This window comes from Suncus etruscus, chromosome 2 (assembly GCF_024139225.1).
Source record: "Suncus etruscus isolate mSunEtr1 chromosome 2, mSunEtr1.pri.cur, whole genome shotgun sequence".
NCBI classification, from domain to species: Eukaryota; Metazoa; Chordata; class Mammalia; order Eulipotyphla; family Soricidae; genus Suncus; species Suncus etruscus.
The window spans coordinates 78,691,681-78,718,691 of NC_064849.1; the positions used below are offsets into that span (position 1 = coordinate 78,691,681).

General features: G+C 36.0%; 1 protein-coding gene and 1 non-coding gene across 2 annotated transcripts in view; one reads left to right on the forward strand and one right to left on the reverse strand.

The window, feature by feature from the left end:
• CDH12 (cadherin 12) overlaps positions 1 to 27,011 on the forward strand; it is a 1,029,254-nt gene that overhangs the window by 499,006 nt on the left and 503,237 nt on the right. The window lies entirely within an intron of this gene.
• LOC126002229 (U6 spliceosomal RNA) lies at positions 22,757 to 22,859 on the reverse strand. Its single transcript, XR_007492991.1, has one exon. It is a non-coding gene; the product is annotated as a U6 spliceosomal RNA (small nuclear RNA).

Consider the following 27,011-nt stretch of genomic DNA (forward strand, 5'->3'; position numbering starts at 1 on the left):
ACAAGTTTGAATCCATTGCACTACTGAGTTCTTTTGAGCCTGCAGAAGTGTTCCATTAACACAGAGCCAGGGTAAAGCTTTGGACACAGCTAGGCGTGTCCCATACATACACAAACACACTCAATACATGATTGTCATATATTATATTCAATAAAATAATTGGGGTTAATAGTCTATGTATTCAGCAATTACTCCTAGTAGGGGTTTGGGTGTTCATATGGGATAAGAAGAATTAAACATAGGTTGCCATCTGTAAATTGGGCACTTGCTTGCTAATTTTCTTTTTTTTTGGGGGGGGGCAAACGTGGAGATGCTCAGGGTTACTCCTGGCTATGTACTCAGAAATTGCTCCTGGCTTGGGGGACCATTTGGGACACAGCGGTATCAAATTGCAGTCTGTCCTAGGCTACCATGGGCAAGGCAAACGCCTTATCGCTTATGTCACCACTCCATATTCTTGTTTTTCTTCAACTCAAGGATAATGCTTTTGTGATCAAATTCATATGCACTTCTCTTGCTTTAGTATGAAAGAAGTATTAACTTTAAATATTCATAATATACTTGAGAATATCTGAAAATAATTTTATTTAGATGACAACATCATATTTTTATTTATTCCACCTCTGAAACATTCATTGTTATTTTGTTCTTTTGAAACTTTTATTCTATTTTTTTACTATACCATCATTTTATGAAGTTGAGCTATAGAAACAAGGTAGAGTATTTTATTTGATTTGCATAATAGGTTCTTAGTTGTCTCCCTGACATTCAAATCGTGTAATACTTTCTCCTACCAACAACACAGATCGATTGACTATTCTCAGCAATGAGAACTGAAGGGAAAGGGTCCATTCAGAGCAATAGAGCAGTGGTACGGGGTTTTCCTTGAATGTGGCTGATCCAGGATGGACCTCGGTTTGATTCCTAAAGTCCCATATTGTCCCCTAAGCCAGGAGCAATTTCTGAGCGCATAGCCAGCGATTTCTGAGCATCACTGGGTGTGTCCCACCATTGCAATGCATTAAAATCTATAAGTAAAAGTATTATAGATGCTATTTAAATGAAGAAAGATAATGTTTGGGATTTTTGTTTATTTTCACTTATTATAAAAATATTTAACACTCCATGGAGACAAACTGCTGATATTTTCATAAAGTCTACTTATTTTTATCCTTCCTTTCCACAAAGCACCTCAATCTTGAGGTATGGAGAGAGGATGAGTGTCAAGTTTTTTGGATAGTTTAGCATTGGGGGCTCTGGGTCACACTAAAGCATGGTCAGGGGACATTCTGGGCTCTGTGCTGAAGAGGGGTCTCCTTGTGCTCTGAGGACTTTGTGTTGGGCAAAATAATAATGCAAAAAAAGCACTATAAGTGCTTTAGTATCTTGCCCCATATATCCCCTATTCATACTTAAATCTTGATTTCTGTACTCCAGTCAGATCTCTTTCCTGTTTCTACTATCACCAATGTTTCTATTTTTGTTCTAATGCCTATAATTGGAGCACTTATCTTCATTACTTATCCTTCCTTTAACTCACAGTGCTGAATTTGCATCTGTAAAATATTCCCTGATTTACTTTAAATCTCAAAGTCTAAGTAGCTCTTTGGTTTCCAAGCCTCTGCTTTCTAATATGTATAGACTATGAGCTGAAATGCTCTCTGTTCGTTGAAAACTGAGGTTCCAGGGATTCATACCACTTAATATTTCTTCTAAATGACCATTTATATTTAGAAATTCCCAGATGTAATAATTTCCATAAGAACATCAGCATTCGGACATCATTAGGATCATTAGGAAATGATGTCAACAAATTTATTCTTGCAAGAAATGAACTATACATTACCCCCAAAATATGTCTGAACATATTCAAGAATGCCTATATAAAAATGGTTGTGTGGGGGAAACAAGTCCAACTGAAATAGGCTGCCTCTAAATGTAACTTGCAAGATCATCCTTGCATTTTTTGATTGGAAAAAAATAAACATGCCAAACTCATTTGACATGGTCAGTCAGATCCTGAGAGCCAGAGGTCAGTGACTTGAGGACTAGCTAGACTTCTATTACTTGCATGGCCTCAGTCCAGACACATTAATGTGTGTCGAGCATTCACTGGGGAACAACATTATAATACTATGAAGGCTCTGCGATCCTGAAATGGAGCTTTGATAAATGATACTCATAGAGGGCTAATAAGAGAACCTCCCCTATACATTTCACATGGGGAAAATGAACCTGGACTCTTCACTGACAGTTTGATTGCAATAGTGCACATTCTTTCTAGAAGGGGAGGTCAGCAAAGGACACCGTGCTAATCCTTGTAGGAGGCAAAAAGTCATGACTTGGTGATATCAGAGGGAGCCAGAAAAAAAAAAAGTGCAAATTGGCCAGATTATTAGCGCCATGTGATTTCTCTATAGACGGTGAAATGGCAACTGCAAAGGTACATTGATATGTAGAGGAATGCGATTTCCTTTTTCCCAGGAGCTAATGAGACCTAAACACATGAGAACTGCTTTCTAAAGCGATTTGATTTGACAGTTCGGTCAGCACAAAGAACTTACTCTGATTGTTTTCCAAATGAAGCCTATTTCTGTTCTTTAATTTCCTCAACAAAAGTGAAACAATTCTTTCCTATTAAGTTATTCCGGGCTTTGTAAATGAAGATGGAAGAAATAAGAACTTGTAAAGACAGGTTCAGAAAATGCAGCATTTGCCTTGGTTTCTTGAATGATTACAGCAGTTATTAACTAAATAGTGAAGTGCAGACGGAGACCAAATGCACTGATTAAAAGTGAGTTTTGCAGTATGTCAACTCATGAGTGCCAGTTCTCAGAATTTTAAGTATAGAGACACAAAATCTTGCTTTGTATAGAGAAACAAATGCACAGTATATGTTTATGTCTATGGAATTACTCTCCCTCATTTACTAGCGTATAAATATGTTATCAACATTAGTAATAAAATTGATAAAGATTTTTATTCCCAAATGCTCCTTAGGGTTTACATTTATTCTACTAGATAGTTACAAGGTATAGAAGTAGATCATTTAAAATAGACTTTTAGACCAATAAATAGCTTAACAGAGACTTATATATTTTAATAGTAAATTTCATTATTTTATATTTTAAATTCAGTCATCATGACTAACTAAAACATTTATGGCTATATAGTCTATCCAACAAATACCACAAATATTTTCTATTCTATGACTTTCTTTTTTGATGCATGTGATTATATTATCATGTGCTTAAATTTAACGTGAAAATAAATATTTATAGATATGCATAAATGTGGTTAAGATTTACTTTATGTTGTGAATAATATTTTTTAGAGGAATTTTTGTTGGCTTGCTTTTTTCTGGGGGAAACATTCAGAAGTGTTCCAAGATTACTTGTCTCTGTGCTCAGGTATCACTTTCTACAGGGTGAGATCGGGGGAGAGTATGCAAAATCACAGATTGTGCTCAGGTTAGTGGAATTCAAGGCAAATACCCTAGCTGTGAGATTGCTTAATTCCTGAAATTTCTTGTAATAAATTTACTTTTTAACTTTGTGATTAATATCTCAATCTAATTGTAAAAAAACTTCAGATTTCAAGACAAGCATAAACTCTGAATGCTACCAGGTGACAAGAGTAAAAACCCTGAATGCTACCAGTTATGACTCAGAAACCAATAATTGTGTTTGATGTGTAATGTACATATTTATATATATAAATGTATGTTAGAGGTATGTCATTCAAAGTATTGAGTTAATTAGTAAAACTTTAAAAATTTCATAGAATAAACTAAGGAATATATATGTTACATATATGTGTGTGTATATATGTATATATATATACGTTACTCCTGGCTCTGCTTAGAAATCACTTCTGATAAAATAGACATGGAGGACCATTTGGGATGCCTAGGATTGAAACTGGATGGGCCACATGCAAAGCAAACACTATCTCCACTGTGCTATTGCTCCAACCCCCTAAGGACTATTTTAAAAAATTAAAAAAAAATACTAGAGAAGTAGTGTGCTTTCCACCAGTTCCTCATGCAAATAATTGAAGAGTGACATCAACATAATTAACAAGATTTCCGTTTATTTGGCAAGAAACACAATATGCATTTTCATGACTGGATGGGAAAGAACACTAAGAGTTCATATGGTAAGTTAGGTTGACTTTGTTCTAACTCAGTATAATCAGAACAGAACTTTTCAATATGATAACATTAGAAGAGCTCAGGAAGCATTTTTACTAATACAAAATGACTATGACTAAAATTTATATTTTTAGTCATTGTAATGGATGCCATAAGTAGCTCGGTGTGCTCTGTAAATTGCAGTATTTCTTAAAGAAGGTTATACAGAAATCAACATCAAATTATACTTTCTAGTAGATGGTACAATGAGACAGGCTTATATGAACACAATGGAAATTCTAAGTGTCCTACAGGTAAATGTGGAACAAATGCCATTATTTTATAGATAAAAATTTTGGTGAGTGAGTAAATCTATCATGTTTTATTTTACCTTGCTATTTTGTTTTGATTCTTTTTTATTTTATTACTATTAATGTTACTGAATTGGGCATCAGAATTAGTGTTCATTTAGCATTCCAAGAGATACTTAGGTAATACAGGTGGTGCTGGGGATCAAACTGGTGTATGCTATGAGCAGAACAAACACCTTAACCCTGGTACTACTTTCTTGACCCTTTGGTTATTTTAATATTTATATCTATTTGGATGTTTTCTTATTGATGAGAGATATTGTGTATACATACCATAAATTATATATAAAACATATATATTCATAAATTTGATAACTCATACCCTCCCTTGAAAATATTAACTTTCAAAGAGGTTTATTTGAATGAATACTTCAATAATCAAAAAACTTAATTTGGGGGCCTTGAGTAAACTCATATAAAATAAAAATTATCTGCTCAACTTCTATCATCTTATAGTACATTTAAAAATTATATCTTGAAGCTCATCAGTTACCAGACCTTTTAATTCACATGTATAGACTTCATCATTAAACTGTCCATCCTGTTATTTACTAATTTCTGTTTTGTTTCCTTTCATCCCATTTCTATATTTTCTGTATGTATACATATTATTCTTAAGTCAATGTATTATTTATTTAAAATTTTTGATATTTAAAATAAAAATATAAGTTTAAAATTAAATGTATATGTATGAATTATGGTTTAAAATTTTATAAATATAAATTTTCAATATTTAGAAAAATTCATTACACATTTTCATAGAGTTTTTATTGTTGACCTCATGGATTTTACACATCTACTTTATTTGATAAAGAATATTTTGTGCACACTCCACTAGAATGATATTTTTTGTGGCAACCTCAATATGTAAGCTGAAGTCTAGATAGTGTATTACTATAAAACTTGTACCACTGTGATTTCAGAATTTATTGAGTATAGTCTATCGCCATGTGATTGAATGCCTTTTTTTCTATCTGTATATATAAATTTTTCTTATAATTTGATTTTTCATGTGCTTAAATATTTTCACTTTGAGCATTGATTATGTCCTAGTTCCTTTGACTTGTTAATGTTGTATTACTTAGAAAAAGGCTGCATATTTATCTACCATTTTAAAGATTCAAAACTGGATTATTCTGGATTTTCTATTTGGACCAAGATATTTAGGTCATACAAATACTGAATATTGGTATAAACAATGATTGAGATGACACTTATGATCATATAGAAGTAGTAAAAAAAAGAGCTAAAAATAAATAAAACTACCAAAAGATAAAAAAGACAAGACTCACCCGACCCCCCTCTCCCCCTTTCCTCCGGATCTCCAGGTGGGTTTCTGGAAGGAGCTGATGGGGCACCCTGGGTTTTCCCCACTCCCTGGCCGGGTCTGGACCCTGGCCTAGGGTGGAGCTTAAATCCCTGTCCTTCGGGCTTGGGAGGGTCTCTCTCCCTTCCTGGAGCAGGATTCTTAGCCAACACGGGCGGGCTGCTGGCAGGCCTCCGCATGTGCCAGCGGCCCCTTAGCCCGGCCTAGGGTAGGGGGGCTCGGACATGGGTCACCCGACCCCCCTCTCCCCCTTTCCTCCTGATCTCCAGGTGGGTTTCTGGAAGGAGCTGATGGGGCACCCTGGGTTTTCCCCACTCCCTGGCCGGGTCTGGACCCTGGCCTAGGGTGGGGCTTAAATCCCTGTCCTTCGGGCTTGGGAGGGTCTCTCTCCCTTCCTGGAGCAGGATTCTTAGCCAACACGGGCGGGCAGCTGGCAGGCCTCCGCATGTGCCAGCGGCCCCTTAGCCCGGCCTAGGGTAGGGGGGCTCGGACATGGGTCACCCGACCCCCCTCTCCCCCTTTCCTCCGGATCTCCAGGTGGGTTTCTGGAAGGAGCTGATGGGGCACCCTGGGTTTTCCCCACTCCTAGGCTGGCTACAGAGGTTGGCTAAGGGGGTGGAGATTGATCTGGGGGTGGCAGATAGCTGCTCAGCTATACTTAGGCTGTCACTGGCAATTTCATACCAGTCTACATTTTGCAAACCACGCGGGGGCTAGCGCCCCCGCGTGAACATATGCTCCTCCCGACCATTAGTACCCCAGATTTACTCTTCTGAAGTTCAGTAACACACAGTTCTATTCTCTGACCAAAGACATAGTAGATCTAACAAATCCCAGAACTACTTAGAAGGACAGAAATTGAACACATATTGAACACATATATCTTTTGAATATTTTATGGGTATTTTCTTTAACTGATGTAACTCTCTATATATTCTTCTACTATGATGTTTCTATCCACTTTTCATCTTGTCTTTTCTTTGTAAGCTGTTCAGTAAGGATTGTTGGTGGAACTGTCTCTCAGTTTGATTCCTATGATTGAACTATGTCATGGAAACTGCTGGTTTTGTTCCCATTGCCTCCAGATGCACCAGTAACGCTTCATGGCATTGATCCTTGTTTGCATAGACACATTAAAATGGGAAAACACCATACATACAGATAAGTTCTTATCTAATAAATCTCAGTACAATGAACCTTACACCCTGAACATTGATATAATGACCTGGCACAGGCCTCAGAAGAATGGGCATCCTCCATTCACGCCGGAACCAGGCAAGCTATCTACGAAACATCCAAGGTCTTTTATAGCAACAGCTGGAAGCAGTCCTCTACCAGGAAAGACCCTACCAAGGGTCTGACATCGACCTCCTAAAAAGAGACTTCCGTTTACACTGAGAAGACTTGACAACAACAATGACCTGCTCTACAGGACATGGTTCTCTCTATTGCCCCATAAGTGTGAGGTGAAATGAGAGGATGCTCTGCACCATCCTGACTACAATATGGGATATGAAGACTCCAGGATCTTTAATACAGAAGCATGATACCAACAACAACAGAGACTAAGTGAGGAATGGAGGTGTATTGCCACTACAGAGGATGACTTGAATTGGACAAACTAGTGTGCCTGGAGCCTAGAGTCAGTCCTGTGCCAGGAAACTTCAGGGGTAGGGTCTCCTTGTATTTAGACCATAATTTGCCTTTCCAGATCCCTTATGTTTTGGTGGGCCTATGCAAACAAATGCCACTTTAATACCGTTTTTTACTATGTTCCCTTGACTCCAATCCTTAAGAAGAACAACCCACTAAAACTTTTGAGGCTAACTTAAACTAGTAAGCATGTGCATGGAACTAGAGAAATGTACTTTGCCCTCAATGTTTAAGGAGTTACATAAATCTAATGTCTTTAGATTATATTGTGTGCTGCTAAGAAATAGTATGTACTACAACTGGGGATTTGAGGGACAAAGTAAGTGTATTGTACATGAGTTCAGTTTTGTTTTTCTTAATGTACTTTGGCTGAAAGTTCAAGGCTGGGATATCATCGATGGGACTACCGAGAATTCTGTTTATGGGTGATTGGGCTTCCACTGTAACTTTACCCTGTCCTCTTTCTTTGCATCTTTGTTGTCATAATTAAAATAATAATAAAAAAAAGAACTTAATATAAATCAGATCACCCGGACTCCTGTTTAGCAAAATAGATTCAAAAAAAATATTTTCTATGAATAAACAAGAACCAAGCATTAAAAAAAAAAAAAAAGACAAGACTAAGGGCTCTCCTCAGTGTCTCTAGAAGGAATCATCCATCATTATGAGCTGAGGAAGGCCTAACAGAAATTGATTTAAATTTTTAGAGTTTGCTGTACAATTTGGTCCAGTAAAACAAAGCTAATGTATCTTCTTTAAGAAAATATTTATTTTATTTATTTTTATTTTATTGTTTGGGGGCCACACACAGCTGTACTCAAGGGCTACTCGTGGCTCTGCACTTAGAAATATGGCTTGGGGGACCATATAGAATGCCAGGTATTGAACCTGGCCCTATCCCAAGTCGTCCGCGTGCAAGGCAAATACCCTACAACTGTGCTATTACTCAGGCCCCAAAGCTAGTATATCTTTAAAAATATCTTATTGAAATTTAATTCACACATCTTTCATTTATGATTATATTTATAAAGATTTGTGCAAGCATCATCATGATCTAAGTTTAGAACAATACTAACCCTCAAATGAAATCCCATGCTGATTCTTGATGGTATATTTTTATTAAAAATAATACTTCTTAATATAAGTAGCAGTCTCCCTACAGTAATGGTCAGAATAATCCAGTTTATTTTTAGGTGTGGTTTAAAACTTAGGGGGAAGAGAGGTAAGGGCAGTAAGGACATTGGGGAAATATCTGTGGCCCCGAATCTTTAACTCTAATTGTGTCCTATACAAAACACTCATTAAAGAAGGAATAAATATGGGTTAATATTAAAATAGAAAGAAAATATGTTCAATTTTTGCATACAATTTGCTATTTAAAGAAGGCGATTTCAAAATAACATAAAGGAAAGCAGGAGGCCTATAGAGAGAAATTAAAATTTCACTGCAAAACAGAGTTGTGAATTAAGCTGAAACTGCATAACACAATGACCTAAACTAGCTACTAGGTCTACAACAGAATGTTTTTACCAAGCTTCTGGAAATTAATGTAAAAAAGGACTCCATTTTGTAAATAGAAAATAAGTAGTCCTAACATAAATATAAACTTGTTGTTAGGGAAAACATGACACTTTTTTGTATAAGAATAATAAATTATTTGACCCAACTCATTAGGGTCAGGCCTCCAACTACAACCTATGAATAGCTCTCTAATGTTTGTCTACAAATTTGTCTATAATGAATTGTTTCCTGATGAAGATACTAGGACCTAATGAATTATTCAATTACAATTACTTATTCTTGTAGCAATGGCTGTGGATATGAGACAAAGCAATGAAGAGACGGTTAAGGAATCTAGAGCTTTTCTGTTTTCCTGTGTCCTTCACCAAAATACAACAATGAGTAAGCAAGGCAAAAGGCACAGGCCTCAATCAAAAGTGAGGGAAAAAAAACAGTTGCATGATAGGGGGAGCATATTTTGAAAGTCAATCAGCTTCATGATTCTATTAAGAAATAATGATTAGGGGCTGGAGTGGTGGCACACGCCATAAGGCGTCTACTTTGCCCTTGCTAGCCTAGAATGGACCATGGTTCGAACCTCCGGTGTCCCATATGGTCCCCCAAGCCAGGAGCGATTTCTGAGCACATAGCCAGGAGTAACCCCTGAACATCACCGGGTGTGCCCCCTCCGCCCCCCGGAATATCCAAAAATGCTGCTGCTGCTGTTATTGTTGCTTATTTGTATGTTTTCTAATGCAGTTTGGAAATTCTAAGTCCTTCTTCTTAAAAATTATCAAATTGGTTAGGTAGAGTGATAGTAAGCAGGAAAAGTATATGCCTTGCACATAGCTTAATGGGATTTGATCATCAACATCCTACATAGTACCTAGGGTCTGCCAGAGTGATTCTTAAGTGTAGAGCCATGAGTAACCCCTGATCACCCCTGGGTGTGGCCCAAAAAACAAACAAAAATTATCAAGTTGGAGTTGCCATACCCTTAATTTCATGGGGCCTTAAATTCTCAGTAAAGTCAATTTGCCCAAACAATAGGTATGTTCATATTCAGAACTCAAATTGACATTAAAAAGTTATTTGGAATTAATATCACCCCACAGAGCTGTGGTGATTTCTCTACATTTTCTGTTTAGCATATTACTACTAAGCACAGTGTCCTAGATAACAATGAGATAACTCTCTTTTCACAAAAACATCTTTGAAATAGTGTATTAAGAAGATCTTACTTCATTGTCCATTAGTTAGAATAACACAAATTAGATTTATCTGTCCCCAGAATATAAACTTACAGTATTTACACTTTATTGGAGCAGAGGGTATGCTGGAAACTGTACATGACTTGAATTCTCATTTAATATCTATGATGTGTAATGTGAAACTTCTGCACATTTGGCAAATAAAATTCAGAAAGGTAAAGTAACATTGTTGACATTACAGGTCATTATTTGATGGGTAAATTATTTAACATTCTTAAGGGACTTAACACACATCATGGTGAAGGTTCCTCTTTGTGAGTTTAGTTTATAACTTCCATCTGCCTCTTGTTTCCCATCAGGAACTGTTGATCTCTTTTGTTTATAATTCAAGTCAGCATATATTAGCAGTGTTATAGACACTTCACTAAAAACTGTTCACACAGAACTTACACCAACATAGATGAAGAGAAAATCTCACATGCCTAAGTATTTACTTGATGTGGTGTTGATCACATGAAAATAAAAAAAAAATGAACTCTTGCTGAGATATAAAAGCATTTTTTCACAGTGAACCTCAATAATAGGCAAAAGAGAAAATGCTGAGGGCATTGACAATTTGAACACATGGCCAGGAGTGAGTCCTCTGAGCAGAATCAGGATATGCCCTGAGCACAACCAGGTTTGGCCAACAACTATTAACAAAAGCCATTCAACTATAGATATAAAAAGCTTCCAGGAACCCACATATTTCATTCTGTTCATATGTTGTACATCTCTTCAATAGACTGTTTTCCCCAAGCTTAAAAAAAGCTTTGTTTATAAAATGAGCAGATTTCAGCATTATTTTTTATCACTTGACTATTGAATATTTATAAATATATTCTGCTAAGCAATTGTGCTTCGTTGAGTGCTGTTGAAGGCTTAGAGCAGACAAGTCAAAATGGAAGTCAAAATTCCATTCCCTTAGCAAATTTTCAGGACGTGGCATCCCATATGCAAAGCCACTTTCTTTATTGCCCAATTTATACATAACTGACAAGGTGTCCCAATTGACTGCTTATGATATCCCTGCTTCTCCTTTGATGGGAAAGTGATTATGCTTTAAGGGACTTTTTTATACACATATTTGTCAGCATGGAGCTCTTGCTTATGTCCTCAGTTAGGTTATAATTGATGCCCAAGGGGAACTTGTACATTTAAATAAGAAGTTAGTGATCATTCATATCAGCTCATCGCTAAACACAGAAAGAGATGCCAGAAAGTTTATTTCTTCACCTTCATATCTCCTACATATGTATTTGAAGGCTGAATGGAATCATCAGGCGCCTTTTACTTTCAATTTAGCCCATTTATACTTCTTTGATTTAAGATTTCTTCAGTTAATCATATTGGCTTTGTGACAAGTAAATAATACTCACTTGTATGACTTGCAAAGTTGAAATTTAGAGTGCAAAGCAGGTGAGGCATCTATTATGCATAAACCAATGAAATAACTGTTCAGGCAAACACAAATGCATAGTCTGTTCTCCTAAATAGAAAGCTGGAGGGAGATGGGTCCAGTCAGAATTATAAGGACTTAAATATTCCCTAGGAGGAGCCATGTAATACATGTTATGTTCCTGGATGCCACAGCCATAGTACAATGGATAGGGTCCTTGCCTTGCATGCAGAGTCCTAGTTTGATTCCCAACATCCTATAATTTCTCTGAGACCCACCAAGAGAGATCTCTGAGCACAAAGTCAGGGATAAACCCTAAACACTTTCCAGGTAAGACACAAAATCAAACAAACAACAACAAAACAACAAGAAAAAAAGTAGAATATATTGCTTTCTTGATGTGTTAAAAATGGCAATTCTCAAAGGAATGTGAGTGCTTGAATTTAGGGGAGACTGAGCCCTCAATTTTCTTCTATTTTTCTAGATCCTTTCTGTTTTTTCATGCACTATTTATTTGTTTGTTTGTTTGTTTGTTTTGGTTTTTGGCTCACACCCAGTGACACTCCAGGGTTATTCCTGGCTATGCACTCAGAAATTGCTCCTGGTTTGGAGGGATTATATAGGACTCCAGGAAATTGAACCGGGGTCCATCCTAGGTTAGCCGCGTGTAAAGGCAAATGCCCTACTGCTGAGCCACCGCTCGAGCCCCTCCAGGCACTATTTTAGGAGCCTTTTTTCTATCTAAAATATCTTGATTTTTTGTGACATTGTGTCATTACCTTACTGTAGATTGTTTATTTTTTTGTCATTATCTCAGTAACATGTGACTGGCCACCAACCTCTTACTAAATGATAATAAAATGTAAATCAAGACATTAACACTGGAGAGAATGGATTTACAATTGTAATTCATAATTTCAGATATAATTTGGTCTCAAAAATATCCTATCATGGGTCTTGTGTAATAAATGTATCATAATAGGACAATACCTGATGCCCAGTGGAAGATTGAAATATGCTGATGATGTTCATGAGACTTCAATGGGATAAGAGGCTTCAGCTTCAGTGCTTTTTAATTGCACAGTGATATAATTAAAATGTGATTTCTAGAGTATTTTCTAAGTCCAAAATGTTATCAGTGTGTAAGAAGTTAGGAACAGAATTCCGTGGTAAATAACTTCAAAATATTTATGATCTAATAGCTGTTGGCTAATGTATAGATAGATGATAGATAGATGATAGATAGATAGATAGATAGATAGATAGATAGATAGATAGATAGATAGATAGATGATAGGTAGATATGAAGAGAAACTCCACTGATTCATGAGATTTTACTTATGTTTTGATTTCTAATGAATTTGTAAATCATGACTTCTGTCATAAATATTTTTATATGTTATTTAGCATTTATTCTGCAATATCTATGCTTATCAATTTCCAAAGAGAACAATATTCTACTCACTGGAAGGATGGCCCAATATGGATACAGTGCTTCCTTGCATGTGGCACATCTGGGCTCCATGAGTGCCACCACATGTGATCCCTGAGCAAATGTCCAGGAGTGAGGACAGAGTCAAGAGTAAGCACTGAGCAGTCAGTTGTGGCCCCTAATCAAAACAAAATTAAAAAGAAATATAATAAAATGCAAAGGAATAAAACAACAACCACTGACTCTAGTACTCTAGTCAGTGTATATTATAATTTTTATTGTTTAAAAATAAATTTGCACTAATATAATAATGTGTGTTTTATTTGTAGTGCAATGATATTATTGATATGTTTTGAATAAAGTTATCTTTTCAGTCTAAATAGAATAAGTAAATCTAGATTCCTGCTCCTTTCACTGAATTAACTTTTACGTGAAATAACACAGACTAGGAAATGTACAGAAAAGGATCAATTCTAAAGTTTCATCTTATGGGTTTTTTTCCAACTTGGATAAAACATATTTAATATGCTTGACAATCTATTTCTTAACAAGTTGCCTTCCTGTCATAATATTTTGATGTTGCCATCCTTCATGTTTCCAATTTAAATCATATTGCTTTAAAATATTGTGAACATTTTTGTAAATCATGGTGTCATTATAAAAATCTAAAAGAAATATTCTGCTATTAATAGTTATAGGAGCTTATTTCACTCTTATTTCTACCATAGTAATTTTCTCTTTTTGTTTGTTTTTTTTTGTTTTGTTTTGTTTTTTTGGATCACACCCAGTGTGACCAGTGGTGCTCAGCAGTTACTCCTGGCTCTGCTCTCTGAAGTCACTCTTGGCAGGCTTGGGGTACCATATGGGATGTCGGGATTTGAACTGGAGGCCGTTCTGTATTTGCCACATACAAGGAAAATGCATTACCGCTGTGCTATTGCTCTGGCCCCTAACATAATAATTTTCTTTTTCTTTTTTCTTTTTTTTTGGGCCACACCCGTTTGATGCTCAGGGGTTACTCCTGGCAATGTGCTCAGAAATCACCCCTGGCTTGAGGGGACCATATGGGACGCCAGGGAATCGAACCGCGGTCCGTTCCTTGGCTAGTGCTTGCAAGGCCAGGCACCTTATCTCTAGCGCCACCTTACCGGCCCCACATAATAATTTTCTATTTTACCTTCCAGTAATATATGTTTCTGAGAAGCCTGAGAGACGACATCACTTTTACTCTTGTATAACTCATCCTTTGAATATTTCATGTATTTTTGTAACTTAGATTTTTATCTAGTTGATTATAAGCTCTTTATTGTGCTCAAAAATAAGAATCTACCACCCTATATTTTTCTTTAACAGTTTCATATGGACTCCCTGTAAGCAGCTTAAATTTAACACAGCGTCTTGCCCCTAGCCAAATATTTCAACTATGGACCTTAATTACATATTGTCCTAGTCTTCTGTATTCCAGGACTGGATCTTTTAAAATAACCGTTGATGTCACATTCTTTCTCATGGTTTAAATTACATAAATTAAATTTATTGCAGTATCAGCCTGAACAATTATTTCTCTGCATTTTCTTTCTCTCTTCCTTTCTTCTTTTTCCTTTCTTTCACTTATTTCTTGTTGTCCCACCCTCCTTTCTTTTCCTTTAGTTTCTTTCTGTTTTTTTGTTTTTTGTTTTTTTTTTTATTTGGAACTCTTTTAGCTGGTATATTTTAGGCTTCCAGGATTTGGGTGGTAAGTGCTCTCTAGTTCTGGAACTTCTCCATAATGTTATCTTTGACTGTTGCTTCTATATAGCAGTTATTTTCCTGACACTCTAGGATGCTGATGATTCTTAAACTGTTCATCTGGAATTTACCCTGATATTTCCTTGACAGCTGTTTATTTATTATTTTAATTAATAAGCTTAATTAAAGCATTGTGAGATATAGTTACAAAACTGTTTATGTTGGAGTTACAGTCAAACAATGTTCCAACAAAAATCACTTCACAAGAGCACATTTTCCACCTTCAATATACAGTGTACAGCAGATTTCTCACCTCCCTGCATTTCTCTATAGTAGATATTTTTCTTCTCTCCCACTCTCTATCTCTCTTCTCTCCCCCCTTTTTTTTAGAAATTACAATATGCAATATTGTTACTGAAAGGGCATTATTGTGCATCACTTTATATACTTTAACTACCCAGATTTTGCCCAAAATTGATCATCCCTAGCTATCATACTCATGGTGGTTCCTTCTCTGCCCTGTTTATTTGTTTTATTATTTCTTTTTTTATCTTTATTTAAACACCTTAATTAGAAAAATGATTGTGGTTGGGTTTCAGTCATGTAAAGAACACCGTCCTTCACCACTGTTCATTTGTTTTAAAACTCTTTTCCATCTTCTGCTTTTGTCTGGAGGTGTCACGCGCCTCATGTTTGAGCTCACTTATTTTGTCCCTAGCAGCTGTTATTCCGAGGCCCTTCCATAAATTTCTTCATTTTGCCTATTGTTTTATTTCTGCCATTTGTGTTTGAAGTTTTCTCCTTTCTACAATCATGCACTCTTGAGTCCTTTTGGCTGTCTGTTACATAATTTATCTGAGTTCCTTGACAAACTTCAACATTTTATCTGCATTGTTCTTTTTAGAGAGTTCATATAGTGGTTGATACTCTTCTGTTTTTCAGGGTTAGCATATTCACTCACTTTGCAGGTGGGATGCTACATTTCTTTTCCACTGTGAACTTTGCTCTCTAAATGTGTTTATTGTGTGCTACTATAAGGCTAAATGACTAGAAGAGATGTGTGGCCATAGAGCTCTGTGGCCAGGGTCTGCTCTGACTACTAACCTGGGTGCAAAATTGGCAATTCTCATGGTTTGCAGATAGTTTGTAAACTTATATAAATTTAATTTATTGCAGTATCAGCCTGAACATTTATTTCTCTGCATTTTCTTTCTCTCTTCCTTTCTTCTTCCTCTTTCTGTTCTTTCACTTATTTCTTGTTGTCCCTCCCTCCTTTCTTTTCCTTTAGTTTCTTTTTTTTAATTTGGAATTTTAATTTTTTTAATTTGGATCTCACAGAGGTCACAAAGAGTTGCCTGGCTCTAACTTTCTGCTTCAGTTTCTTAGGACTGTTATAAGACCCACATTTTAATAACAAAACTGAAAAAAATATCTATGAATATGGCAAGTTAGGGGGGAAAGGTATGGGGAGGAACTTACAAACACTAGCATAGAGAAATTGACATTTGTGGTGCTATTGGTGATAGAATATTGTATGTCTAAAACTCAGCTATGAATAGTCATGTAAATCATGGTGCTTTAAGAAAATATGTTTTTAAATAAATTTCTTATGATGTCCCACTCCTGAGACAGAGAATAGACTTTTAAAGATTTTAAATCAGCATATGAATAAGTGACTTTACCTGTATAATCTGAATAACAGTACATCAGAACATACACTGTATGTACTCATCACAAAATGGAACAAAGTGGTGTTTCACATTTGTTTTATTAAAAAAAACTTTCACCAGTGCAACATTCCCATCACCAAGGTCCCAAGTGTCCCTCTTCCCCATCCCTCCCCATCCTCTGCTCTACACAGGCTTTCTACTTCCCTCATTCAGTCACATTTTATTATGATGGTTCTCAGTGAAATTGTTTCTCTAACTGCACCCATCACTCTCTTTGGTGAGCTTCATGTCATGAGTTGGACTTTCCAGTTCTCCTCTCTTTAGTCTCTGAGAATCATTGCACAAGTATCTTTTATTTTTCTCAAAACCCATAGATCAGCAAGACCATTCCGTGTCTATCTCTCTCTCTCTGACTTATTTCACTCAGCATAATAGATTCCATATACATCCATGTATAGGAAAATTTTATGACTTTATCTCTTCTGACGGCTGCATAATATTCCATTGTATATATTTCCCACAGTTTCTTTAGCCATTCATCTATTGAGGGGCATCTAGGCTGTATCTAAACATATAGCATATCTAAATATGTAGCATATCTAAACATCTCCATCACATGATTATCTACTTAGGAAACCCTAAAACTCTTTTAGAAACAATAGATGCATATAGCAATGTGGCAGGCTATAAAACTAACACAAAGAAATCAATGACCTTTTTATATACCAATAATGATAGGGAAGAAATGGACATTAAGAAAACAACCCCATTTACATTAGTGTCACACAAACTCAAATACCTTGGAGTAAATATGACTAAAGATGTGAAGGACCTATACCAAGAAAACTATAAACCCTGCTCCAAGAAATAACAGAAGACACGCAGAAATGGAAATCCATACCCTGCTCATGGAATGTCAGTATCAACATCAATAAAATGGCAATTTTCACCAAGCATTGTACAGATTTAATGCGTTCCCTCTAAAGATACCCATGACATTCTTTAAAGAAGTGGATCAAACACATCTGAAATTCATTTGGAACAATAAACACCCACAAATAGCTAAAGCAATTCTTGGAAAATTAATATGGGAGTCATTACTTTCCCCAACTTTAAACTTTATTCAAAGCATTAGTTATCAAAATAACATGGTATTGGAATAAAGACAGACTCTCAGATCAGTGGAATAGGCTTGAGTACTCAGAGAATGTTCCCCAGACATACTGTCACCTAATTTTTGATAAAGGAGCAAGAAATCCTAAATGGAGCAAGTTTTGTTGGCACAACTGGTTAGCCACTTGCAAAAAAGCGAACTTAGGCCACCAGCCATCTCCATGTACGAAGGTAAAATCCAAATAGATTAAAGACCTTGATATCATACCTGATACCATAAGGTATATAGAACAACATGTAGGTAAACACTCCATGATATTGAGACTATAGGCATCTTTAAAGAGGAAACAGCACTCTCCAAACAAGTGGAAGCAGAAATAAACAGATGGAACTATATTAAGTTTAGAAGCTTCTGCACCTCAAAGGTAATAGTGCCCAGAATTCAAGAGCCACGCACTGAGTGAAACTATTCACCCAATACCCATCAGATAAGGGGCTAATATCCAAAGGCATTGACAGAAGGCACTGACAGGCACTGACAAACTTTACAAGAAAAAAAATCATTTAACCCCATCAAAAGATGGGAGAAGAAATGACAGACACTTTGACAAAAAGGAAATATAAATGGTCAAAAGGCACATGAAAAAATGCTCTACATCACTAATCGTCAGGGAGATGAAAATCAAGACAACTATGAGGTACCATCTCACACCACAGACATTGGCGCACATCACAAAGAATGAGAACAAGCAGTGCTGGCGGGGATGTGGAGAGAAAGGAACTCTTATTCACTGCTGGTGGGAATGCTGTCTAGGCCAACCTTTATGGAAAGCAATATGGAGATTACTCCAAAAGCTGGAAAACAAGCTTCCATATGATCCAGCTATACCACTCCTAGGAATATACCCTAGGAACACAAAAATACAATACCAAAATCCATTCCTCACATCTATATTTATTGCAGTGCTGTTTACAATCGCCAGACTCTGGAAAGTTTCTTTTTCTTTCTTTTTCCTTTCCTGCTTTCCATTCTTCTTTCCTTAATTCTCCCTTCTGTTTTTCCTCCTTTATTTTTCCTTTCTTCTTTATTTTTCTTTATCTCTTTATCTTTCTTTTTATCTCTTCTTTCTTTTTATTTTGCTTTTTTCTCCTTCCTTTCTTCCTCCCTCCTTCCTTCCTTCCTTTCTCCTTCCTTCCTTCCTTCCTTCCTTTCTCCTTCCTTCCTTTCTCCTTCCTTCCTTCCTTCCTTCCTTCCTTCCTTTCTCCTTCCTTCCTTTCTCCTTCCTTCTTTCTTTCTTCCTTTCTCTCTTTCTTTCTTTCTTTCTTTCTTTCTTTCTTTCTTTCTTTCTTTCTTTCTTTCTTTCTTTCTTTCTTTCTTTCTTTCTTTCTTTCTTTTTTCTTCTTTCTTTCTTTCTTTCTTTCTTTCTTTCTTTCTTTCTTTCTTTCTTTCTTTCTTTCTTTCTTTCTTTCTTTCTTTCTTTCTTTCTTTCTTTCTTTCTTTCTTTCTTCTTTCTTTCTTTCTTTCTTTCTTTCTTTCTTTCTTTCTTTCTTTCTTTCTTTCTTTCTTTCTTTCTTTCTTTCTTTCTTTCTTTCTTTCTTTCTTTCTTTCTTTCTTTCTTTGTTTCTTTCTTTCTTTCTTTCTTTCTTTCTTTCTTTGTTTCTTTCTTTCTTTCTTTCTTTCTTTCTTCCCCTTTCTTTTCTTTATTCCCCTTTCTTTTCTTTATTCCCCTTTCTTTTTTTTCTTTCTGTACTTATTTCCTTCCTTATCCTATGATACTCAATGTATGTGCCTATGTTTGTATTCAGAGATCATTCTCAGTAGCGCTAAATGTGGTATATACAGTGCTACCGGTTGAACTAAGATCTGAACTATGCACAAAATTAACTTAAAACTATATTTTCTAACCTGAAAAATTTCCCTATTCCTCTAAACTTTCTATTATTCTTTTTTAATTTTTATTTTTAATTATGAGAACAAGGGTGCAAAGTAAGAGGACAAGGTAAAGTTACAGTGGAAGGACAATCACCCATAACATAATTCTCAGAAGTCCCCTTGCTGATATCTTAACTTTGAAATTTCAGCCAAAGAACATTAAGATAAATAAGACAGAATCCATGTACAATTACTTTGTCCCTCAAGTCCCCAGATTGTAACACATTATAATATTTCTTAACAGTACACAAGGCAATCTAAAGCCATAAAACTTATGTAGCTCCTTAAACATTACAGGCATAGTATTTTCTTACATTTCCATATACATGCATATTAGCTTAAGTTAACCTCAAATTTTAAGTGAGTTCTTTTTAAGGATTAAAGTCAAAGGAGCACAGTAAGAATGGTGTTAGAGTGGCAATTGTTGTTTGCATAGGCCCACCAAAATATGAGGGACATGGAAAGAAATAACCTTGGCCTAAGTACAAAGAGACCAGACCCCTGAAGTTTCCTGGCACAAGACCAAGTCTAGGCTCCAAGCAAGCTAGATCGTCCAATCCAATACATTGTCTGTAGTGCCAACACATTTTTATTTTTCACACAGTCTCTGTTGTTGGTATCATGTTTCTGTATTAAAGATCCTGGAATCTGCATATCTTACATTGAAGTCAGGACGTGGAACATCCTCTCCTTTCACCTCACAATCAAAGGGCAATGCAGGGAGCCCTGTCCTGTAAGCAGGTCGTTGTTGTTGTTAAGTCTTCTCAGTGTTAAGGGAAGTCTCTTTTGAGCAGGTCGAAGTCTGAGCAGTGTAGGTCTTCCGTGGTAGAGGATTGCTTCCAGGTGATGTTATAGACCAGCCTGGATGTTTCGTGGATGGCTTTCCTGGTTCAGGGGAGAATGGAATATGCCCTTTCTTCTGAGGTCTGTGCCAGGTCGTTATGTCAATGTTCAGGGTGTAAGGTCCCTTTGCACTACAAGGTTTGTGTGTTCCAATCTCTATTAGATAGGATTTTATTTGTATTTATACTATTTTCCCATTTTAATGTGCCTATGCAAATAAGAAGCAATGCCACATGGTGTTATTGGCACATATGGGGGCCATAAGAACAATTACAATGATTCCATTGACATGATTCAATCATAAGCATTAAACTGGGGGACTCTTCCACCAAAATTCCTTGTTAAACAGCTCAAAAAGAGAAGATAAAAAGTGGTTAGAATCATCACTGTATAAGACAACATTTAGTAAGAATTATAGCTGTCAGAGAAAAAACACAAAATATTCTAAAGAAATACGTGTCCATTTTATGTATCTTGAAACAGTTTGGGGTTGTCACACACAATGCACAGCTTTGGACTGTGATTACGATTCTACACTACTGAAGTTAAAAAGAGTAAACTAGGTTAGTGATGTTTGAGAAGGGGTTAGAGAGTTAAAGAGTAAAAAAGAGCTTTGTAGGGGTATGGGAAAGGGGAGAATACAAAATAAACATTCTGTATACGGAAAACATAACCTAAGAATAAGGAATATTCTGAATACATGAAATACATGAAGTACGCGCGGGGGCGTAGGCCCCCCGCGCGGTTCTGTAGTTTTTGGCTGCCTAGGGAGGAATTTCTCACCCCCTCCCCCCAGGGCCCGATTAACCAGGCGTGGCCCTGAAGACCCGCCTGGTGTGGGGGGAATCTTGTTCCCCTGGACTAAGTGGTCAGCCCAGGGTCCTATGGCTAGCTGTCCTGCCCAGAGCCCCCAACATACCAGGCAAACACACCAAGAAATCCTGGCATTCCGAGTGTTCTGGGCCCAGCCGAGCCTCTGTAGTTTTTGGCTGCCTAGGGAGGAATTTCTCACCCCCTCCCCCCAGGGCCCGATTAACCAGGCGTGGCCCTGAAGACCCGCCTGGTGTGGGGGGAATCATGCTCTCCTGGACAAAGTGGTCAGCCCAGGGTCCTATGGCTAGCTGTCCTGCCCAGAGCCCCCATCATACCAGTCAAAAGCCCACGAAATCCTGGCATGTGGAGTGTTCTGGGCCCAGCCGAGCCTCTCTCTGTTATTTTTATTTTTTGAAAAATTGATTTATGCTGATACCCAGATACGAATTTAAGTCTATGCGTTTTTTATATTTATTTACAATTTAAAACATTTTTAAATATATGTGTTGTTTTATTATTACTTTTGCTAAATTGTTTTCGAAGGTCTTGCTCTCTAAATTAAATTAATTTTATACCTGCAATTTTACCTTTACAACAAAAATTGAAAGATAAGTTTTGGTCTTTTAATTTAATTGTCAAATATAAATAACTTAAGTATAATTACCAAAGGTGGTACTAGTTTAAATAGTTTACAAACACCATTATTTTAAATTAGAAATATTATCATTATTGCCATGTGTCACTTGACTTTTACAGCATTTGAAGTTTGGCCCAAGTCAAAGTTTAGTAGACTATTAAAAAAATGTCATAGTTTTCATCTACTCAGTGGCTCTCACTTTAGTAATTTTTATTTAGACATCAACACTTTATATTTGATGATTATAAATGCATCTTATCTTTGTCATAAAAAAGACATAAATCACTCTTGGCTATGGTATAGTTACATGTTCTGGGTGGATAGCAAGACCTTGAAAACAGTTTATTGAATAAATGATTTATTTTTTTCACTTTATAAAAAGCCACTTGAAAAATAGCATCATATCTTTACATTTATTAATATCTATATGCTCTATCACTTATTTTAGAGTTTTCTGAGAAACAAATATATATATATCTTAAATCATTCTTGATAGATTTTAGGTTTAACAAAATTTTGCTGAAAATGTTTTGAGATAAAATACAGGCTTTATTGAAATAAAGCATTTTTATTTTTGCTCCTGCCCACTGCCCACCTACATCTGCTACCCAGAAATAAGGCATTTTTAAGCTTTTGAATCTAATACGATGAATGAAATGCAATGACTTACTTTATAGGTGACACTTAATGATGCCAAAATAACCTTGGGCACAAATTAATTCATTTCATTTTTAGTGACAAAAATATATAATATAGATAGCATTTAACTACAATTATATATTCATATTCATATTATTATTATTATTATTACTACCTTGAGATTACAAATGTTTTGAGAATTTGGATACACAATATGAATACTATTGTCTTTCTGTTTTAGCTTAATGGATTGATACTGCAACCAACTTATTTAGTATATGAATGAGTTTTGAATATCACATTATAAATTCTTTAAAAAAACATGGATCACTTCATAAATTTGTGTGTCATCCTGTGCAGGGGCCATGCTAATCTCTGTATTGTTCCAATTTTAGTATATGTGCTGCTGATGCGAACACTAACCATTATAAATTCTATATGGGAATAACATTTCACATACTAAATAAAAATTCATATTCCTAATGACCATATCCTCAGACTTGAGTTTCATACCATTTAACGGAATTGTAAAATAAAAATATTAAGTATAGACATTTTTTGTGGAGGGTTATACATGCATAGTTTAAAATTGTTTTAATTTACATTTTGCATTTTAAAATGAAATTAAGATATAGGAGTGATAATAATGTCTCAAAAAGTGGCAGTTGAAATAACCTTGTAAGGTTTTCTCTGTTTAAATTCTATTGCTCCAAATAATATTTCATGTTTTTAAACTTTGGAAGCTATAGATTTAATAAGGACTTTAATTGAGAACCACAAAGATGAAAGAAAAATCCACTTTCTTAACTTATATTAGTCATTACAAAGTCGTGAAGTACAAGTCGTAAATTTTGCAGCAAGAAAGATATATATATATATATATTTACATACATACATATATAGTGGGTTATTTATATATAGTGCCTTCTTTGTAGATGTTAGTATCATAGCATTAGCTTTTACATAAAGCCAATGTGCATACCACAGACCCCATATCACCCCACACTTTTACTTTGTGGTTTCTGGTTCTCCACATCTTTAATGCAAATAGGTGTGCCTTTTAGATAGTGCTATTTTTGTGTAGAGTGCTTTTATTTCCATCCAAATCTCATTCCCTTCAGCTTTAATTCATGCCTACTACTGTTCTAACTCATAAAAGAATGAATTCTATCTACTTGAGTTAAGTGAATATATATATATATATATATATATATATATATATATATTTTTTTTTTTAATGTGCTATTTTGACTTCTTAATCTGTTACCTTCCTTGATACAGTTCCGTGAAAGTCAGTTGTAAGCTTTATCCAATTTTCTTGGGATTTATTTTTCTGAGCACTCTATAAATTTGCAAAAGAATAAAAATAAAATCCTCTATCTATAATTATTATGATAACATCTCCCATCACCAGACTGCAATTGTTTCCTAAAGTAATGTTTAAAAAAAAAGAAAAGGAGAAAGAAAAATTACTTTCTCCCAAACAACAAAAGACAGTTCAATGAAGTAAAATACAGCTACTGATTTCACCGCTTAACAACTTGAACATGGTGTAGGGAGTTGACTTATAGTATACAGTCATAGAAATTTAAACCTGAAACAAATGTTACAAGTCATACCTGGCAATCTCTTTTAGCCCAGAAACTAGCTGAAACTAAAAAGACTTATTACTTATAGTCACTGAACTAAGTACAGTCAAACAGAGAAAAATTCAACATCTCCAAGTTCTTTTAAATGAAATATTTTAACCCATGCTGATGCTAACTTAATAATTTAAATAATCACATATAAATGACTTACTAGCAGTAATTAATATTTATAGGTGTTTGTTCAAAAGTAGTTTTAGTGTTTTAGCAAAAGTATAATGTACTCTTCACAACAAACAATTCATTGACTTCCCATTCTTTTTTGAGAGAAAGCTGAGGTATTTACAAGTTCATGGCCTCAGGTGAACCAGTTCACATTGGTTAACTTTTATTTTATCTCTTATTTTTCACTGTCTTATGAGGTACTTCATCTGTATTTCTTTCCTATCTTTATCCAAACTTCTCAGAGTCCATCTACTTGTTTTGTAATTCTTTATTTGCTACTGGACTATTGTCCTTACCTCCTTATCAGTACACATAATTTTATATGTTATTACCTTTTATCCTGTTTATTCTAAATTTGGGGTTGTCGTGTGGTGAGTTACATCTGGTGGTAGGCTCTACTCCTGATACTTCTAAGGGGACCACTTCTGTTTTTACGGTGTTAGGTTCAGCAACTTGCAAGACAAGAGTTTCATTCCCTATGTGCTCTCTTTGGTCTTTATTCTGTTCAATTTTTCATATTATAAAAGAGTCCTTCAATGACCAGTCTGTTTTAAGTCCCTATTTTTAGTCACTATTATACATTTACTTTACAACAATTTCTGGATCATAGTGTAGTTGGAGAACACACTTGGGGGCCACAGAGATAAGTAAGAACACTGGTGAGTCCTATCTGGTGCTGACAATTATCCTGCCAGTTTCACAAAGTGGCTATTAGGCCTCATCTGGTTCCATTTAATAGGCTTTGCTTGGGAAATAATCCCTCTCAGTCTTGGTCTCAATAGATTCGCTTAAACAGAGGCTGGACAAGATTTAACTCTCAGGGACCCAGGAAGAAATATGAATGGCCTTCCCAGGAACTGATGGATAAAGTCTGAAATAGGAAAGAATAAGGAGCATATGAGATTTAGAGACCATTAGTATGTTTCTCTGTAGGCTGCTATATCCTTGTCAATTCTACAGGTGTTGGACTCCATCTGAGTTTACTTGATGTATGGAAAGCAAGTTCTGCTTTGCAGTTTGGGGGAAGCAAGACTCTCAAGCAAGGACAAGTCTTGGTCAGAAATAAGAAAAAAGAATTTCACTTTGACTCACCTATAGTTTATGTGTCTGTTTTCCATGTAGAAAATAATTCAAGGATTAGAGAATGTGTAGATTAGGGCCCAAAAGATAGCACAGCGGTAGGGTGTTTGTATTGTACGCAGCTGATCCAGGACAGACAGTGATCCAGGACAGACAGTGATTGGAATCTCGGCATCCCTGAGCCTGCCAGGAGCGATTTCTTAGTGCAGACCCAGGAATAATCCCCAAGTGCCACCGGGTGTGACCCAAAAACAAAACAAAACAAAACAAAAGTATAGATTAAAGCAGAAAAATAATATTGACACTATGTGGGTTAGGTCATTTTTAAGAGAAAATCATGAAGTAGATCTTTGAGCACATGTTCTTAAAGGAATTGCAGGATTCATTTTGGGGGAAAATATGCACAAGGCTTTGGACTTTAATAGCATGGTTTTGTATATTAAAATTGTGCACGTGTGTAACACCACAACAATTATTCAGTAGCATCTTGGAGATGTGTTAGTTAATATTTATTTTGGGATGGATGAAGAGAAAAAGAATTTGAGAATAGATTCAGTCTGAGCGTGTCTGGTTTTTATAGACTTTTCCAAAACTTTGTAATCAAAAGGCTGTTGGCTTTTTTTTCAGTCACAGGAAATACTCTTTTCGAGTTCTTAAAAGCTTTCTGCTCTAGGGGCTAGGTTATAGTACAAGGTAGGACATTTGCCTTGTATGCGGCCAACCCAGTTTCCATCTCCAGCATCTCATCTGATCCCTTAGCCTTCCAGGAGTAATTCCTGAGTGTAGAGAGAGGAATAACCCCTGGGGATTGCTGCGAGTGGCCCCAAACCAAAACATACACACAAGTTTATTTCAATACTTCTCTTGCCTGAATAGATCAACAGATTTAAATTAATAAATAATTCATTTGCAAAACAGCAACACATTATACTGCACTAATGGAGAATACGAATATAAGTTTCTGTTGATAGTGATGCTGGTGGGGTCCCCAAGATGACTTATGTGAAGTGGAGAAGAGAGAGATAACAACCCGGAGTAGGGAATTTTCTACATATTCTATACTCAGCTCTGCCACCTAGGGAAGTGGCGGGGGAAATATAAGATCATGGACGTTGCTTTTGCAGGAATAGAAAGTCACCCCTAGACCTTACCGAAGGCCGTTCGATTCCATGACCTTTCCTTGCAGAAGAGAAATTCAGAAGTAGAAGAGCAGTGAAATAAAAACAATTTTATTTAGATATACGAAAGAAGGGGATTGCGCTGGAGCAATAGGGGTAGAATGTTTGCCTTGCACACCGCAGACACAGGACGATCCCGGGTTCAATTCCCCACATCTTATATGGTCCGCCAAGCCTGCCAGAAGCAATTTCTGAGCGCACATCCAGGAGTAACCCCTGAGCACTTCCGGGTGTGACCCCAAAACAAAACAAAAACAAACAAAAAACTAAAGTAAGGGAGGTAAATATAACAGAGAGTAAATTTCTCAAGAGAGAGTGCAGTCTACCCCAGAGGTGGAGAGAACTCTGTACACACCACAGTATGAAAGTTTGAAAGCAAAGAAATACACTTCTCAAGATGAAGAGATGATGTGGACATGTGTTCAAGCACCATGGACCCAAGCGATTTGTCTGTGCACCTGCTATGTTCAATAATGATTTTTAAAGGATTTTCCCAACCTAC